We start from the raw sequence: 11,130 nt of genomic DNA on the forward strand, positions 1-11,130 counted from the left end.
TATGTAGCCAAAGCTGACTTGTCTCAAGATCTTCCTGCCTAAGCCTCCTAACTGTTTTTATTATAGGACTGAGCTACAATATGAAGACATATATATATATATGTATACATATATATGTATGTATATATATGAAAACATTAGGAATATAAATGTTTTTATTGTTACTGCTCAGTCTTCAAACCTTCCGATTTCATTTCTCTTCTTCTTTCTATACACACAGGCAGGCACACACATATGAAGACAAACACACACTAACCATACTACAAACATGAATGAAGTATGCATATAGAAAACCACACACTCTGGAGTTAAATCTCAAGATTTTTCAAGTAAAAATATGGAGCATTCAGTTGGATGTGAATTTCACTAAAGAAAAAATATTCACCTAACCTTGCCCTAAATATTATGGAAAAAAGGTACCTGCTTTCAAATTTGGACACTCTAGTTAACAAGACAGAGTATGATAAACATTGCATGGTACTAGTACTAACACGTATGTATCTGAAGTTCAAATCTGATTGGGACATCTTAGGTTCTATATAAATTCTGTGTTTCAATTCTCTTCCTCTCTCTCTCTCTCTCTCTCTCTCTCTCTCTCTCTCTCTCCCCCCCCCTCTTTCTTTCTCTGTCTGTCTTTCTGTCTGTCTGTCTCTCTCTCTCCCTCTCTCTCTCAGTGTGGTGTGTGTCTGTCTCTTTTTGCTTGTCTCTCTCTCTCTCTTACACACAAGCATAGAGTTATATGCATGCCGTGTGCGTACCTACATCAGTTTGATGAGAAGTTCCATCTATGAATCTGTCATGTGAAACATAAATGTAGACACAAGCAGCTCAACACCTCTACACAGAATAAAATGAAATATTCAAAGAACCAAACGTAACTTTGGTGTGTCTTCTCCAATAGTTTTTCCCTGTCAAATACACACAAAGCCATACATACAGGAACAGTTCCTTCTCTTCCATCATACCTTCTTTCTAGCATCATAGTGACACAACACCTCCATTCTTGTGGCCTGTAATATTGTCTTAAGAGATAAGAAAACATAACCGAAACACTACACTGTGGAAATAAAGCAAATATGTCTGAATCAGAGTGACAAATCCTGTTCTTCTTGTCCCCTGCGTCTGGGCTGCCTTCCTAGGTACTACATGAGTCAGGAGTTTCAAGCCTTCCTCAGCTTTACTAAAACACCTTTGACAGCGTTGGGGCAAACTCCCTGGTATGGGCTATTATAGTGACAAATCACACTCATGAAGACCTTCTCTTTCTCCAGAGTGAAAGTTACCTTACACCTCCTTTTCTTTTTGCTTCTCTATTTACCATTTTGGTTGGTCTTTATAGCTAGGGACTCAGCCTATTTGGGCATCAGAGACTGTGTCTATAATTTTGTTTTCCTGTCCACACTATTTGGTCCTATCCTCGTTAAGATGGGGAGAGCATTGATGTTTGGAGTCTTACTCTATTTCTCAATCTCTTTTCTTTATGAGGACATAACCTTTTTTGAGACAAGAGAGCCGTTTAAAATTTGAAATCTTAGCTTTCAGAAAGACGGTGATGAGGCCAAGACTGCCTTAATGCTTTGCCACATATCTAGGGGAAGCCTCAGTTTTCCGGCTCAGATCTATTTATCTTTTACGATTGTAGATTTGGAGAAGTTAGAGATAATGGCGGTTCCTGATATGCTACAATCCTTGCTCAAATTATGGAGAACAGACTTGTAGAAAACTTCTAAAGAGGAGAATGCCTTTTCCCAAACTATAAACTAAAATGATATAATGGAAAAATCATTCTAACTTAAAATCGTGGTTCTATTGCTTGCCATCTATTTAGTGTTGAGATTCCCTAAAATATTTTTTTTCTTATTTTAAAGGGGGATAACAATACTTTGAGTGCGATGGTATGAATTAATTTTGATACAGTGTAATATATGACACAAACCAATAGGTAGTTTTCATCTCAGGAAATCCTCTTGTAATCGAAAATGTTGCCAATAAGGTATTTTTTTAAATTTAAATGTATCTGAAATTTTCAGCTCTCTCAATAATTTGAATATACTCAACCCAATTTCTTAATGAGAAATGAAGGAAGCAATGACATGTCTTTCAGCTATTCTGATAAGGCTGTATGTCATATAGAATTTCATCACAAGAGAACTGTTGTGAAGTTCTTAAAGAATCTTTCCGTGTGACCTAAGGTCATAATTTTGGAAATATTCAAAAGTCTCAGCCTTGTATTTTTTTCTTGCTGTTTTCTTTCTTGTAACTAACTGAAGACACTTAGACTATAGTATTTATCTCATATTTGAATTTTAAAAATACGTTTACTATGTATATGTCTTTGTAAATTCGACATTAGGCACAGTTGTTTTTACTAGTGAATGATAAAGGGTAATTAATTGGGAAAGAAAAAGTCTTATTGAGTGGTAGAATAAGATCTTTAAATTGATATTCTCTAGTTACGGTAAATATCTTTATTAGAATATCTAGAATTGGGGAGGCTAGGTACAGTAACAACTGGGCATCGGGTCTTCTCTGTCACTAGGAAGCAGGCAATCGGAGGGAAGATGGTTTACATCTCGAATGGCCATGTGTTGGACAGCCGGAATCAGTCCCCATGGAGATTGTGTTTCATAACAGATTTCTTCTGGGGAATAGCAGAATTCGTGGTTTTGTTTTTTGTTTTTTTCTCAAAACTCTGCTTCGGCAAGATGTGAAGAAAAGACGAGGCTACGGGAGCTCCTCTGATTCCAGATACGACGATGGAAGAGGGCCACCAGGAAACCCTCCACGAAGAATGGGTCGGATCAGTCACCTTCGTGGCCCCAGCCCTCCTCCAATGGCTGGTGGATGAGGAAGGTAAATGCCTGAGAAGCAGACAACTAGACATACACACGCGTAGAAGGAAGTCATCAGGAGGTGAAGAGCGGCTCACGCAGGAGAAGACGGTGTATGTCCAAACAAGGATTGCTCCGTGTCCTCACAGATGAATGAGGTCACGCTGGGAATTCCCTCTGCAGGATCTGGCCTGACTGATGTGCAGTTCTATAAATGTACATGCTTGTCTCCTTATCGTTTTTGTATAGTTTACTAAAGCAGTAATATAGTTTTCAGAAGTAAATATTTTTAGGTTGCAAAAAAAAGAATATCTAGAATTATAATGATGTGAAATGATGAACTATAATTGAACATACATCTCTAGCTTCACGCAGTTGAGTTAGAGGTGCCCATCGTAGGTTACAGAGTAAGGTTATAAAAAAATGATAAAAAGCACAAGCTGCTAGAAGATCTAGTACCTCCAAATTCCCCAGGAAATTCAATTCAGATTGCTAAAATGTACAGTGTCTCAAGAAATAAAAGATCATGGGGTATATAAGATGATTTTTGTAAATACCATTAATACATTTTCCTTGTTTTGTATTCTTTAATGTATCAACAACCCCTTATCATACCAAGTAAACTTATTTAGGTTAGGATTTTTACAGAGAAAAATTTGTAGGAGAAATAATAGAAAAGTTAAAGATTTATTTATTATTTTTGTGAATATATATATATATGTGTGTGTGTGTGTGAATGTTTGTGCATATATTTGAATGCACATTTGTATATGTGTGTGTGTGTGTGTGAATATGTGTGTGTATGTATGTGAGTCTGTGCATGTGTGCACATGTATTCATTCACACTTGTACTTGTGCATATGTGTGCATACAGAAGGCCAGTGAAAGTTCTGGATTCCCTGGATCTAAAGTGACAGGTGGTTGTGAGCCACTCAATCTGGTACTGGGAGCCAAACATCGGTTGTCTGGAAAAATAGTCAGCACATTTAAGAACCAAATCATCTCTCATGTCAAGATACAACTTTTAAAATTCCAAATAAGATTAACTTGTAGTTGAAGAAAAAAGACATTTTAAGACATAACCCTTTGCCAAGTCAGAAAAAAAGACCTTTATGAACAATGTTATTTTTTAAGGCTTGGTCTGTTAATATTTCCATAGTTATAAAACAACATTTCTTCTTCAAAACAAAATGGAAGTACTGCCTCATGGATGTCCTACCCAGGTAGGACAAAAAACACGTCAGTGTTGAAAGGTCCAAGGACCAGATCAGAGCTGTGAAGAGATTACGTATATATCCTATGACTTTAAGACCTTTCCTAATAAGTTTCATTTGATTTCAACAATATATAATTGTGTATCAATGTAGTGTCTTGGAGAAGAGAGGTACTAAGAAATCAATAAAATGTTATAAGAAAATACACCAGTTTCTGAACAGAATAATCTAGACTCTAGACAAACTCTGAGGAGAAACTGAAGTTGTAATCCAAGGTACTACCCAGATCAATTATCTAGAAGAACAAAACATTCTTAGTTCAACTTGTAATTTCTGACTCAGCCTTAGAAGAAGCCATAGCTCCAAAGAATTAATGTCCAGAACACCAATCTGAATGCTGCTTGCTGAGGTTCTGGGGCTCCAAGCCCTCTGAGTGAAGAGAACTAAATGATATGCATACCGACATCCATGGAACTTTATGTGTGCATGCACATGTTGCTTTCCATCTTCCTCCTGTGTAGATGCCTCTCTTATCCCACCTACACAGGCTTTATTTTAGACTGCCTCATATCAACACCAAGTAATTAATGCATTTTAGAATGAGTTGTGTGTGAGGTGGAAGGAAGAAAACACACAATTAAGAAAGAGAAAGGCCAGGATTAACAAACATTCATGTCTTTTCTTAATACTTAGAAGTCTGAGAAGAGAGTCTGTTCTTCTTTTGGTAGAATTTGAAGCTGTCTTTTCTCAGACCCAAGATCAATTTTTATGAAGTGGCTAAGGATTCTTCACACTCTTCTCATGGCCAGTGGATAAGGAAAGTGAAATTCCCTGAGACTGGTAAAGGTGTTGGAGAAGTAGTTGTGAAATTGCCAGAGAGTACAATTACTTATTACATTAGTGACATGAAATATAAGGGGAATTTGAAACACAAGTGAAAATGTTGAGTGAGATTTCAATATACATCCCTTGAGCTCAGGGAGATACCAGGATTGAAAACATCGTCTGACAGTCATGAACATATAAATAACATTTTAAACAAAGGAAGTGGATTAGGATAAATGTGATAAAGAAGATACATGAATGACAAACTCAAAGAATTTGAAAGATTTCCTAGGTGGACAGAGGTGGAGGATCGGGAAAGGTCTTTGAGGTGTTGCTCCATAATGAAAAATTTAAGGTGTTTCATGACTCATCTCTTTCATCTGTCAAGTGTTAGTTAAATCGCCACCACAAAAGCTACAGTGACAACATAGTACACCATAGTTTAAGATTATCTTCATTGATAATTGCCAACACTTTAAAGCCAAGGTCTACTTAGAATTTTTCTCTTGGGATATTTGCTCAATATCCTTTTGAACTAGATGCAGAATTAAATACCAAAGGTGTACTTAACACTTTAATTTATGTCAAGCAAATATACACTCATGTTTTTAGATTGTTGGTTTCCATCATGGTCTGCTTTGTGCCACAAACTGGATTATTCACAAAGAAAAGAAATAGATTGCTCATTGTTACAGACATCTAAAAGCAAAGAATATGGCTTGTTGGTAGATTTTCTGTACCCCAGTGGATGGATCCACTCCTATGCATGCATGGACAGCACTAATTGAACTTAATGAGTTGCTAAAAAAAATAGATAAATGGAGTAGTCTTAGTTGGTTGATATGAGGGGAGTTAGGGAAGACAGGGTGAGGAGGGATTCGATAATTTTTCTTTGTCTACATATATTAAATTCTCACCAGTAAAGAAAATGATAGACAATAAAATGTAGCCAAATCAAGGTGTTACACCTGATGAAGACTCCTTGCCAATTCTTTTTTGGAGTAAAAAAGGATATAAATGAGAACAAAAGTGTTTCTGGAAATAAAGATATGTACTCCACCTTTGATCAGTTTTTGCTTTTGATGAGCTTTGTGACTGGACAAATTATATAACCAATACATAAAAAGAGTAAAATATTTCCTATCTATATTTTGAAAGTTGTAAAACCTGATGGGTTATTTGCTATTCTGGAACCATCTGGCAAAGAGCCATAAATAATGACAGTAGTACTTACAGGTTGGTAGATGGATGTCTCAATTGAGCAGCTGTTGACTGTAGTCTGAACTTACAATTGGCTGAGGAAAGATGACGTGAGTTTGCTTCCAGGCAAGAGCCCTTTTGATTGACTCCATAGTCCATGGCTGAGTCAGAGGTAAAGGGTTAAGTCTAAGAACAGGAGGGTGTGTTTATGTCTTAGTCTGTTTTGGATCTCTGAGAAAAGGTTCCAGTGTCGTTTTCAACAACTGCAAACTGAAGAAGCACATGCGATGTGAGGAAGGAACAATTTCAAGGTAATAAGCCAAAAGCTATGGAGAACAGTACAGGGATTAGTACACTCGCTAAAATTCGCTTGTGTTTTCTTTCTTATGCTTCGTGTTAGACTCCTAGGGCTGTGATTTTAGAGATTCTTGGGATTACTTTATAATGTTGTTGAAAAATTTCTCTACTCAAACATTAATAAATAATTTTATGCTTTAATTTATTGTTAACAAATTTACTTTCAGTAAATTAAGAAATATCTTGGAAAATTTGTAATGTCTTATTTGAAATGTTTAATGCAGTGTTTCTCAAACTTGTTCTACATGCCTCCGTGGAGCCCTGAGACTCTTCATGGGTTGCTGAAGTCAAAACTGTTTTACAGAAATAAAAATGCCAGTCTCTATTTTTACTTTACTAGCAAACCCCATGTTTAAGATAAACAATTATACTGTGTCAGTATCAGTAAAAGAACGTGAAAACAAATATACAAATGAAAAACAAAACCAGCTTCCTGGAGGACTGACTGCTACTCACAAAGCAGTACAGGTTTTAATTTATTAATAGTAACCCCAGGTTCAGATATTTACAAATGGCCTGGTTGAGAAAATGAGAAGCATGTGGGGATGCTTCCTGTATATATTGAAGTACAATTAGTGTGCAAAGAAAACTATGTGGTGCTGATATTACATTTATATAAGACAATTTGTTAAAAGTCAGGTAAGTAAGCTTATTACTTTGATGAGTGATAAAACTCAAAGTTTGAAGTCACAATAAGAAAGCTTGTATATTTGACTTATCTTCAACTTAGAATTTTCTAGCATTAATTTGGTGCTGATGTTAAATAATAGTTTTTATATGATGAAATATGTCACTATTTTAGGGCTGGGTGCATCCCTATGTGAATATTATAATAATAGGCACAATACCAGAACCAACCAGGTATGCAGAACCAGTGAGTTTTAACACAACACAGTAGGACATTATCAAATTTTATGCTACTAATAACTGTTAAGAAATGAATACCTTTCAAAATTTAGGGAGAATGAAAGCATGCCCAATTAGTTGGAAAATGGAATCCATTAGTTTTGGGAAAACTTAATTTAAAAAAAAATGAAAGATTTTTTTTATTGGATATTTTATTTACATTTCAGATGTAATGCCCTTCTCTCCCACCCAGGAACCCTCTATCCCAACCCCCCTCCTTCTGCTTCTATGAGGATATGCCCCCACCCACCCTCCCACTCTCACCTCCCCACCCACGATTTCCCCCACACTGGGGTATCCAGCCTTCACTGGACCAAAGACTTCCTCACCCACTTATGCCTGACATTGTCATCCTCCCCTACGTATAGAGCTGGGGCCATGAGTCCTGCCCTATGTGCTCCCAGGCTGGTGGTTTAGACCCTGGGAGCTCTGGTTGGTTGCTATTGTTGCTCTCCTCACGGGTCCGCAAACAAAAGATATTTTTAAAACTGTTTCGTAGTATGACCTTAAATAAATTAACTGATACTGTAACTTTCTTGTTTAAATTCCTAATATAGTAAGTGTTGTTGATTCCTAATATAGTAAATAGTTCAATGAATTTCAGTAATACAAACAGGTGTGAACACCAAAGTATGTGAAAAAAAATCGGGCTTAATTCTTTACAAAAGAAAGGTCAGGCACAAAAGAACCATGTAATGATAGGGTGTTGATATATTGCTCTTACAGTTAGAACAAAATATATACAAGCCCACAGAAATGCTGCTGCTCTTTTTCACCCAGTGACTCAGCCCATCTGGTATTCAGCATCCGATGATGCATGTGATGACTCTGCGGGCCAGAATCTTCAAAGGCTTTAATGCTGTGTGGCAGGGGTGCATTTTAACTGTAATGAATGCTTTCCATAGTTGTGCTGAAAATCTGTAACAATGTATACTCTCTAGGGAGCAGAATTATTCTGACAGCTTTTTGTAGATCAGTTTGTCACGGGAATGTAATTATTTTAGAATAGAAAAGAATATCAGGATTGATGTCATCTGAATTTCCTCATCACAGAGATGGGGTAAAAGATCCAGAGACAGAAGGGAACCAGCACGTGTCATGCTGCTAATTCAGAACTGTGCTGTTTCCTTAGTAAAAGCTCCCTCAACTGTATTTTCCCTTATAATCTATTGTACACACTCTGTTGTATACAGCCTTTAACCTTGAAGACAAACACTGAAGGACTATTTATAGCAATTACAACAATCACTGAAACTTTTGCCTACCTTTTCAGCACACCAGGTGGGTTTTATTTCATTAAATCAATGTTTTTTTTTAAAGATTTATTTATTTTACGTATATGAGTACAATTATATCTGTCTTCAGACACACCAGAAAAGGGCGTTAAATCCCATTACAGATGGTTGTGAGCCACCGTGTGGTTTCTGGGAATTGAACTCAGGACCTCTAGAAGAGCAGCCAGTGCTCTAATCCACTGACCCATCTCTCTAGCTCCTAAATCAATGATTTTAAGCTGTAAATTAGAGATTGGCAAGTACAACATTGAAAGTCAAGTTTAGAAGCTTAGTTTAGATTTCCATTATTTTACTGCCCTCACTGATAGATATATACATGTGTGAATGTCTATTTCTATATATGCAAGTAAATATATGTATATGCACATGTATATGTATGTGTATGAGTATATGTATGTGTATGTGTATAATATACATGGTATATGTATAATGTATGATGTATAATTTCTTCTCTATCTCTCAGCATATACATTACATGCACATGCATTGTAAGGTTTATTTAGGTAATATTGCTATTTCATCTAGTGATGCTCAGGGATCACAAACAAAATGTAGTTGAATATTTTGACCTGAGAACATTCTGAAATTTTTTAGTTTTTTAAATTTTTTTCTTAGATTATTTTCCCATCCATTTTTTCTTTTTACTATTTTTACACTATTCACCTTCTTTCCAATCTTAAAGCTAATATCAACTTGTACATTAAAATATTATATTTTTAAATAATTAAATATTGCCCCTTTCACATATAAAATATTATTTAAGGTTGAATTAATAGGCCCCCTTTGTAACATTTCTTATAAAAAGGGGGCTACTTGTACAATGACTAAATTTGGTATATTTCTATGTTTTATTTAGTCACTTTGAAATGTTTAACCAGCATGTCAGTTTTTTCATAATTAAATGTCCATGTGGAAAATCACATCTCCTGCAAATAGCATTTTTTCTCATCAGTTCTTTTAGTCACTGAATGTGTTTTTATGCTGTCTTGCCATAGCACCTTAGTATCATTAAGACACTATTAAAAATTAAAGTTTTGATTAACACTAGCTATTAAGAAGAAGTACATATATCTATCTATGACCATTCCACACAGTTCCTATAGAAATAAATTTAGATTCATTACACTTGACATGAGCTATTTGTATGATTATGCAGAACCAAGACCAAGAACTCTTCATCTTCAAACTATTACCTAAGGTTAGGTGACAAACCTTTAGTTGCTTATAATAACATTCTGGAAATGATAATGACTACCCATGTGTAAGACTGGTATCTATCCTGAGACAAAGTGTAGATAAGAGAGAATAATTTGTAATACTGAAGATGCGTCATTAAGTTTGAACCTCTCATCTTGCTGTTAATTGGGCATGTAACTATAAATTTCAATGGGAAATCCTGACCTGCAGGAGTTGTGTCATTACTGGTTTCATTCGTGAGCTATGAGCACAGAGTGACACCTCCTGTGACAGGTACTCTGAATTATGCATAGACAGTGAGGGAGATAACCAAGGAAATAGTATACTTACTGGAGACGAAAGAAACACAACACATGGTTTGAAAAAGGATACGATGAATTAGCATCAGTGTTCTGTGTGTTTGGAATTAACAATGAAAGTGGCCAGAACTGAATGAGAACAGTAGGTAGAGAGCTGTAGGTAGAGTAAGAATCAAGGAGAACTTGAGACGCAGTATTCAGGGCAGTGCCAGACTTGGAGAAAGAAAACGCAGAAGGACAAAGATGGGTATCACTGGGTGATGTCCACTCCCCAAGCTGCCTATTAGCTTCTGCATTCTATTATCCCTGTCGCCTATGTCTCCTGTATCAAAGGACATAGATTAAAGCCCTCAGTTTCTGCCCTCACCCAAGAGTCTAGTTGAGTTCTGATTTGAATTAAAACTTGTCGACAACAGCCCGCGACAACTACCCAGCTCATCCTACAAATCTTTCTGTGATTAAACACCACACCAGAGCAATATTTTTTCATAATCAGTGTCACAAACTATTAATATAGAATATGATTGTTTGTATGCTGGAACATAGCACACAGGCTAGTCTTGAAGGATAGCTCCCCAGGTAAAGTCACTTGCCACCAAGCCTGATGACTTGTGTTTAATCCCCAGAACCCACATAATGGGAGGAGAGAAGTGACTCCTACTAGCTGTCCTTTGACTTTCACACACATGTGTATGCACACACAAATAAGGTGAAATGAAGTATTTGTTTCTTTGTTTTAAAGTTGTTGTAAGATATTTTAGAATCCTCATAGGAACCAGAAAAGGTCCAACTTCTATAAAGATAGTTTTCAAAGCAGTGATGTGGGAGGTAGGATGCTTGTGGGTGTCAGTGGAGGTGGCTCCAGCAGGGAGAAGTATTTTGTCAATGATGTTGCTTAGCACTGATGGTGTATAGTGATAATCACCACACTGACTTTAATTTTTTCCCTTATTTTTCAATTCTTTAAAGTTTTACATACTCCCATTTCCTGTATGTAGAACAGACT

General features: G+C 36.3%; 1 pseudogene; it reads left to right on the plus strand.

Moving 5' to 3' along the window:
- Window positions 1-2,561: 2,561 nt before the first annotated feature.
- On the plus strand, window positions 2,562-2,857 carry LOC114638387 (annotated as a pseudogene).
- Window positions 2,858-11,130: the final 8,273 nt, after the last annotated feature.

Source organism: Grammomys surdaster, unplaced genomic scaffold (assembly GCF_004785775.1).
Source record: "Grammomys surdaster isolate TR1022 unplaced genomic scaffold, NIH_TR_1.0 125581, whole genome shotgun sequence".
Classification (NCBI taxonomy): domain Eukaryota; kingdom Metazoa; phylum Chordata; class Mammalia; order Rodentia; family Muridae; genus Grammomys; species Grammomys surdaster.